Raw genomic sequence first — 9,156 nt, forward strand, 5'->3', positions numbered from 1 at the left:
CGAACTCCTCAAGGCCCCGCGAACAGCGTGTCTTGGTTTGAAACTTGATGTGGCGCATAAATTTCCATCGTGTGATTTCAAGTTGTAGCACGCGCACACCAAATTACAGGTGATAAATGATTATGATTTTTAACACCTACTCCTACATTGTGAACAACAACGATTACTATCGGTTTCGACTCCCGGTCAGATAGAGAACCTTTCGTCGTTTCATTTCAGATTCAAGCATGCGACCCTTAGTTGCTGGTAAAAAAAGAATTCGATAGTCAACGTCACTTCGTGAGTAGTCAGCGACGATGATATGTGCAGGTTTCTACTCCTTGTCGGCACAGAACTTTACGTCATGTTACTTTCAGTACAGGCATGCGCACATCTCGCTAATAGTTAAATAAATTGACTTACAACAGCCACTCGTGACTAGAACTCGACGACTGTAGGTGCTAGGTTCGAATCCCAGTAGGTCACAACTTCATCGTCTTGTCATTTCCGTATCGTTCAGCTCAATATTGATGAAAAATTACGACTTATAACATTTTGTTGTGCTCAGTTAAGAATCTCATTAGGTGCGGAGTTCGATTACTCGTACAATACAAAGCTTTTCGCCATGTCGCTCCAAGTTTAAACATTCGCACACTTAGGTACTTCTGAGTGAAACCATATTTAATGTATTTCGCAGTTAGTTAAGATGAACAACAGGTACTGGATTGGAGTGCCTGGTCCCAACCCAGTATAAAAATCTTCATAAAATAATTTCATGTCGAAATTTGAGTTTACGAGCGTACTACCTCATTCATCTCTAGTAACATGTTTTATGATATTTGCATTATCGTGATATAAATTTTCATTTAGTTTGATAGTCAAACAGAGTAGTTACCTCTCGTGGCCTCTTGTAGCAACCATTGTCTATAGTGAGACGACGGTACAGGGAAAGGTTCGCAGCTCGTGGTCTAGATAGCGTTGCTGTCTCTGGATCACCTCGTACATGGTTCGATTACCGGACGGGTTGGTGATTTTCTCCGCCCAAGGCCTGGGTGTTTGTGTTCTTCTTATCATTCCATCATCGTTAGGGAAAGCAGAGAGACTGGGCAGTGAAGCGATTGGGATTTGTACGGGCGCTGGTAACCGCAAAGGACTAACCAAATATCACCATCGTCTAATCTGTACCCAAAAGAGAGCAGAGGACCTGCAAAACAACTACGTTATGTGAGTTGCATGCAAATCAGACGAAATGCAATTCATCTCGTTCGGATACTTTTGAGCATAACAGCACATGAAGTGCTCCACAATATAATCACATCGAAAGACAGGAGAGCCACTTTAAGTCTAAAAGATTTCGTTGGGCAGGCATGAAACTTATGTTGCTATACATTTGGCCATTTTTGGTTGATTTTATGTAGAGCAATGTTTCAGATCAGTTGGACTGCCATAAGCACGATTGAAGATGAAATTGTAAAATTTTGAAATCGATTATGTGAATTATATGCCAATAATGTAGCAGAAGAGTAAGTTACCTAGTAATATGATACACTACTGGCCATTAAAATTGCTACACCAAGAACAAATGCAGATGATAAATGGGTATCCATTCGACAAATATATTATACTAGAATTCAAATGTGATTACGTTTTCAAGCAATTTGGGTGCATAGATCCTGAGACATCAGTACCCAGAACAACCACCTCTGGCCGAGATAACGACCTTGATGCGCCTGGGCATTGAGTCAAACAGAGCGTGGATGGCGTGTACAGGTGCAGCTGCCCATGCAGCTTCAACACGATACCACAATACCTCAAGAACAGTGACTGGCGTATTGTGACTAGCCAGTTGCTCGGCCATCATTGACCAGACGTTTTCAATTGGCGAGAGATCTAGAGAATGTGCTGGCCAGGGCAGCAGTCGAACATTTTCTGTATGCAGAAAGGCCCGTACAGGACCTGCAACATGCGGTCGTGCATTATCCTGCTGAAATGTAAGGTTTCGCAGGGATCGAATGAAGGGTAGAGCCACGGGTAGTAACACATCTGAGATGCAACGTCCACTGTTCAAAGTGCAGTCAATGCGAACAAGAGGTGACCGAGACGTGTAACCAATAGCACCCCATACCATCACGCCATGACGTATACACGATACCAATGTGGGTTCACCGCGATGTCGCCAAACACGGATGCGACCATCATGATACTGTAAACAGAACCTGGATTCATCCGAAAAAATGACGTTTTGCCATTCGTGCACCCAGGTTCGTCGTTGAGTGCACCATCGCAGGCGCTCCTGTCTGTGATGCAGAGTCAAGGGTAACCGCAGCCATGGTGTCCGAGCTGATAGTCCATGCTGCTGCAAACGTCGTCGAACTGTTCGGGCAGATGGTTGTTGTCTTGTAAACGTCCCCATCTGTTGACTCAGGGATCGAGACGTGGCTGCACGATCCGTTACAGCCATGCGGATAAGATGCCTGTCATCTCGACTGCTAGTGATACGAGGCCGTTGGGATCCAGCACGGCGCTCCGTGTTACCCTCCTGAACCCACCGATTCCATATTCTGCTAACAATCATTGGATCTCGACAACGTGAGCAGCAACGTCGTGATAAGATAAACGGCAATCGCGGTAGGCTACAATCCGACCCTTATCAAGGTCGGAAACGTGATGGTACGCATTTCTCCTCCTTACACGAGGCATCACAACAACGTTTCACCAGGCAACGCCGATCAACTGCTGTTTGTGTATGAGAAATCTGTTGGAAACTTTCCTCATGTCAGCACGTTGTAGGTGTCGCCACTGGCACCAACCTTGTGTGAATGCTCTTAAAAGCTAATCATTTGCATATCACAGCATCTTCTTCCTGTCGGTTAAATTTCGCTTCTGTAGCACGTCATCTTCGTGGTGTAGCAATTTTAATGGCCAGTAGTGTATTAATTACACACATGTGAGTGCCCCTAAATGCCATCGTAAATATGAACCACATAAAAACATTTCATTTATGAATCTTGTGAATCTGATCGTAGTAATTGTCTGCTACACATTATTCTTTCTTCAGTGACATGTGCTTCTGATCTATCTATATTTGTTAACGCTGATTGTACACATACACAAAGCTTTCCACGTTGAGGACATTTGCGGATGGTGGAACAGACACATCTCCATTTTTTAAAATCACTTTTTATTCGGTTTCATTAGTTCCCTGTAAGCTATTTACGCATAACTTTGCGTTACTTCTGAACATACTTGTAAGGTGGCAGTATGCTCGGAGACCCCATACGTCATCTCACATTTTTATTAATGCTCAATGATAAACTTCTTTGTGTGTATAACATACATAGGGTGATGAATCCTTAACGCAACCGCTGGTGGCGCTGGAGGGGCGTGAATTTCCTCTCCGCTGCGAGGCGTTCGTTTGTGCACAAATATTGCACAGGTAATACGTGTTTGTTAGGCGACGCAATACAGAGTACTGAATGCAAGTATTTCACGTGAAATAGGGAAATATCAATATTCCATTCGAAAAAGTGCATTCATGTATGTTTCATACGGGCATACAGAATCAGTGCAAGCAGTAAGAAGATTATTTCAAGAGAGATTTCCTGATGTTCAGGTTCCTGGTCGGATTACGATTCGTTGATTATTAAATAAATTTCGTGAAACGGGGGCTGTTCTTGACAGGTGACAGGGAACATAGACAACCACTTACAGTGCTCATAGAAGAAATTCTGGATAACATTGGACAAGCTCTTGAAAGATCTCCTTGAAAATCAGTTCGACGTCTTTCCAAACAAATGAGAATTGCCCGTGACTATGTTGAAACGGCTTCGAAGTTACTGCCCTATAAAATTACTGCAGTGCAAGATCTTAAACCAAGTGACCCTGCAAAAAGGTTGCGATTTTGTGAACGGATTTTGAATAGGCAACTCTGCACGACGACAAAATTCGAATTTGGTGCCCTATTAACAGTGAGCGAATGATAGATCCTATTTTTGTTTAGTAAACATTTGTGTGAGATGTATGTAGAAGTCATTTTACGGCCCATTTTACCAGTTAATTGAGAGAATACCATCTTTCGCAAACTTTCGGTAGACAACATCATCACAAAAAATTCATGACGTGTTTCAGGAAAGAGTTATCTGGAGTAACACATGGCCACTCATTCCCCGGATTTAACTCTCTGCGATTTTTCTCTCTGATGGGCATTAAAAGAGGAAGTGTACAAATCAAATTTACACTCTTTATATGAACTTTAACATACGTCAAGCAATTGCAGGCATTTCTCAGAGGGAAATGCAGAATGTAATGAGCAATTACCCAAACAAGTTTTGCCGGATGCAGTGGCCGAGCGGTTCTAGGTGCTTCAGTCCGGAACTGCACGACCGCTGCGGTCGCAGGTTCGAATCCTGCCTCGGGAATGTATGTGTGTGACGTCCTTAGGTTACTTAGATTTAAGTAGTTCTAAGTTGTAGGGGACTCATGACCTCAGGTGTTAAGTCCCATTGTGCTCAGAGCCCTTTGAGCCATTTTTGAACCCAAGCAGCTTTCAGAAATGCTTGAATGACGGAGAGAGGCAGTCTCAGCCCCTCCTTGATTAATATACGCCAATAATTTACTTTCCTGTTCAAGTTTTTTTTGTTATGTATGTTAGAAGCACCTTGCGTGAGTAGCCGTACTGTTTCTACTGCAGATCTCTTCTCACCCACATCGCGGTCACAACAACGGGGGTCGCCGACCGGCCGCACACCGAGAACGCTGTTGCGCTAACGATTGATCACACTGTATAATTTCGCCCCTGAACTTAGCGCCCCTTATATATACCTTTCTGACTGACGATAAGGAAAATACATTATGCAGTAGAGTATTGCTCTTGTCTCATTATCACATGAAAGGCGCACGTTTTGTTGTTGCCAAACCCTGAGTTCTGTTTACGTGATAACAATGTCCTATGCAGATAAACACAACCGACGGAAGGGATGCTGAATCGGACGGCAGCAGTGAATGGAGTGAGGATCGGTGACGTGAGAGGGCTTGCAAAAGGTGATAAACTCGACAGCTGGGATAGAATGTCGAGGCTGCATGAAAGACGCGAGTATTACGAGTAAAATAAAAAGTAAACAAGAGAGAATAAAAACAATTAAGAACTCAATGTACGTTAGAAAGTCGGACATGATTAATCAATCGGCACTAGTTTTGTATGTTACCAGTTGGTGGCGAAAAGCAGTGTGAACAGCAGTATTTTACAACTCAAAAACACTACTTTTGGTTGTCATCGTTGATCTAATAATCTTCCCAATAAACGTCGCAACGAAAGGAGTGACACACTTACAAGGAGAGGTGAGGTGCCCAGGGGTGGGACTGACTTATTGAAACCATCTGTATGGTTTTGTATGTTAGGATCCCAGATATCACATACTGCACCCATTCACTCCTGTGGGCCCTCGTTGTCGCGTAATGACCGGAAAAAAAAAGGTTTCTGAATTTCACGTGATGGTCTCGAGCCTAGAAGACGGTAGCACCTCACGGACTTCCTGTGTAGCATGCATTCAACACATGCATACGATTGTGGGTTCGAATCTCATCAGGTTTGTTTCAGCCTTTTTATTTTCTAACATTTATCTTATTAAGTTTGATTATTTTTATTTAGATACTCTGTTGAAATGCAATTTTTTTTCTAATCCTTACTCAAGTCATTTTAGCTATCGTATTGACTTATGAATTTGCTATAATATTTTCATTCCGCTCATTGTTTTTTCATTTGGAATCTGTGTTCATGTCATTTTAACTATCATTGTGCAGTAAGTTCGATTTAATTTATTCCATTTTATCATCTTATGTTTTTGTCCACGTTATTGTATTCATTATTTCTGTCCTCATTTTCCTTGAACTTCGTTTCACTTATAGTTCTCTCTTTGGTTTAAATCTTTATCTGCGTTATTTTGTCCACAGTGTAACAAGACTTTACATTTTAAATTTTTTGTTACGATAGTCACACAAAAGATGTACATGTTGTTACAAAATATATTTTTCACAGAACTATACAGTTAATATAAGCAGATTATTATTTTTAACTGTTAGATCGGCATTTTCAAAGGTGTAAACATCATGACTGATAAGTAAAAATAATTAAATTCATACACACATTGATTCCAAATGGAAAAAGAGAGAAATGAAATAAATGGAGCAAATCAAACAATTAAAACGATGATTGTAATGAGCTGACAAAGGATTGTAAATAAAAAATACATACGAACCAATTAACTGAGTAAAAGAATGATGGAAGTCTTTTCCAGAATGGTTTAAACATAGAAAAATTTCAACACACCTAACGAGATTCGAGCCTACAACCTTCTGCACATGAGGAATGCACTGTAAACATTAAGCTACGTCACTGGTCTGTATAGTGCCCCTGTTTTTAATGCTCTAGAGCATCACACGAAATTAAGAATTCTCTTTTCGTCGAGTACTGGTAAACGAGGCCTCACCAGGGTGAATAGCAGCATGGTGTGTAATAAATGGGAACCTAACCTCCAGCATTGTATAGCTTATCAAGATCTCGGTCACACTCCTGGGGACTACTTGTCAGAGAGGGCTCGCCATCAAGTTGCAGGTAAAACAAAGCACGTTATTAGCATGCTCCAGACGCAATCTCCTCAAACACTGAAGACAGGACACGACACGACAACAACATTTTAACACGAAAACTGTGTGATTCAGTGCTGAAGAATAACTACAAAGGGGTCCAAAAAATGTATCCACTGTTTAAAAGTCCATAACTGGCAAACTAATTGACGGAGTTGTCTATCTTTGGTAGTGTAATAGTTTGTAGTTCCGACAATCGCCACACAAGCGTTATATTGCGTTGTTTTGCTATTACAGATGACAGTCGCCTGATAGTTAGTGTTTTGTTGTTAGTTGCACCTATTTACTCGAGTAAACATGGCTGGCGCAAGGCTTGCATTCGATGATTTGAAGTAGTATTTTAAGTACCAAAACATTAATGAGATTCAACGGCAATGGTGAAATGAGTATCAAACAGAGCCACCGCCACGTTTAACGATTCGTCACATTCGAGACAAATTTGATGCCGAAGGCTGTGTTAAAGATGTACACAAACAACAATCTGGACGACCTGTAACAGTAACAAGTCCAGCTAACTCCCGTCGTGTTCTACAACAATTCACTCGCTCACCACAGAAGTCTGTGAGACAGTGTGCCCGTGGAACTGGAGTGAGTCGCTCAAGTGTTCGGCGAATTTTGAAAACAGCAAAGTGGAAGTGCTACATCTCACGATTGCTACACGCAATGAACGAGGACGACCGAGATCGTAGAACGGAGTATTGCGAGTGGTTTACTAACATGGTGCGCAACGATGAAGAGTTTGCAGAGATGATTGTGTGGTCTGATGAGACACAATTCGAACTCTATGGTACAGTAAATTGTCGTAATTGCATCCACTGGGTCGCCGAAAATCCGAACGTCCATGTAGACAAAGCCGTGAATTTTCCAGGACTAAATGTGTAGTGTGGGTTAGCTTGCTGGGGCTTGATTGGGTCATTCTTATTTGACGGCACAGTTACCGCTGAGATGTACCTTCAGAAGCTTCAGACATCCGTTTTACCTGCCATACGAGACTTGTATGGAGACGGAAGAGTTTACTTTCTACAAGATGGTGCCCCAGCCCACTACCAAAATCGTGTCAGGGCGTATCTCGACGAAAATCTAACAGGAAGATGGATAGGACGTAGAGGTTCTGTGGAGTATCCGCCACGTTCCCCAGACCTAACTCCTCTGGACTTTTACCTGTGGGGAACACTAAAGGACGTCTTTTATCGACAAAAGCCACGCACATTGGATGAACTTCGAGAATCCATCGTACATTCATGTGCAAATATCCAACTGAACACGTTGCAGTCAGTAGTTCGTGCTGCAGTTCGGCGGCATCGTTTGTGTGTAGATGTAATGGTGAAAAATTTGAACATCTACAGTGATATCTTTAAGTTGGACTTTAAGCTACACTTTCACCAAAAATGAGACAACTCCTTCAATAAGTTAGCAAGTTAGGGACTTTTAAACAGTGGATACATTTTTCGGACCCCTCTGTATTTCATGTCGGAGATTCCCTCACTAACATTTTCATTCGTAATCGGATTAGATCACACAAAATTAGAACCTTTACGCAAATAAAAAGTAAAAAATAGGGTTTGCGGGTCATGAACGTTGAGAGAGTAAACATTCAAAATTATTGCAATTAACTATTCAGAAATTGCCGTAACGATGCCACATTGCAGAACTGTAATCGTGATATACCATGTACGTGCTGACCTGACAGCCGGATAGACGCCGTTTCGTGTAGAGGTGAGCACGCGGTTTCAGTAACTAGAGCATTATAATCCGGTTCCAGAGCACACGCCACACGACAGTGACACCTATTCCACTCGACAAGTGCTCCTTGCTGCTCATTTCTCTCCTGGTGTCTCTTACAGTCTCACGCAACGAAGCGAGAAAGTCCCCACCGACTCGCTCTCCCGGCAAGGCGCCGCTCCCTTGACTGACGTGACGGTGGAAAAGCGCACACGGCACAAAGGGGATGTCAGCACGTCAGCCGGTCGGCAGGCAGGCCTGACCCGCGCTGAAGGCGCTCCTGCCTCCTCGCCGCTGTTCGCCCGTCCTTCACCTCACCTCACCACGCCGGCGCCACAGCTGCCTTACGTCACTGTCTGCCTCCCTCTGTGCCTCGTGGAATACCACCGCTCCTGACTTGAACAACCCCGACAGTCGCACACGCGAGGCTGCGTGCGACCGACATGCGGAAACCTTTTTCGATCATTAGGCGTGGTGCACACTGACACAAAAAGAATTATGCACCACAAATGAATTACCCGAATGGGACGGAGGTCGGTAGATGTGACTGAGCCGTGGTAAAAATTGCTGTTTTGAACAGCGCGCCGCGGCGCGTAGTATGAAGCAGTCGCCCCCCGTTTCTGGCGGTGGCGCCGCTGTGGCAATCGCAGTTTGCGTATCTCCCTCTGGTGGGAAATGTTTTTTTTTTCCTTTATTGGGTTTCGATTCCCCCTAAAGGGGGCGGGCTGGCAGCAGCTTATTACGCCGCTCTTCAGCCTACAGAATTTGTTTTAAAAAGATGAAGACAATAAAAAATAACAGTTGGCGATAAAA

Source organism: Schistocerca cancellata, chromosome 8, assembly GCF_023864275.1.
Source record: "Schistocerca cancellata isolate TAMUIC-IGC-003103 chromosome 8, iqSchCanc2.1, whole genome shotgun sequence".
Taxonomy (NCBI): Eukaryota; Metazoa; Arthropoda; class Insecta; order Orthoptera; family Acrididae; genus Schistocerca; species Schistocerca cancellata.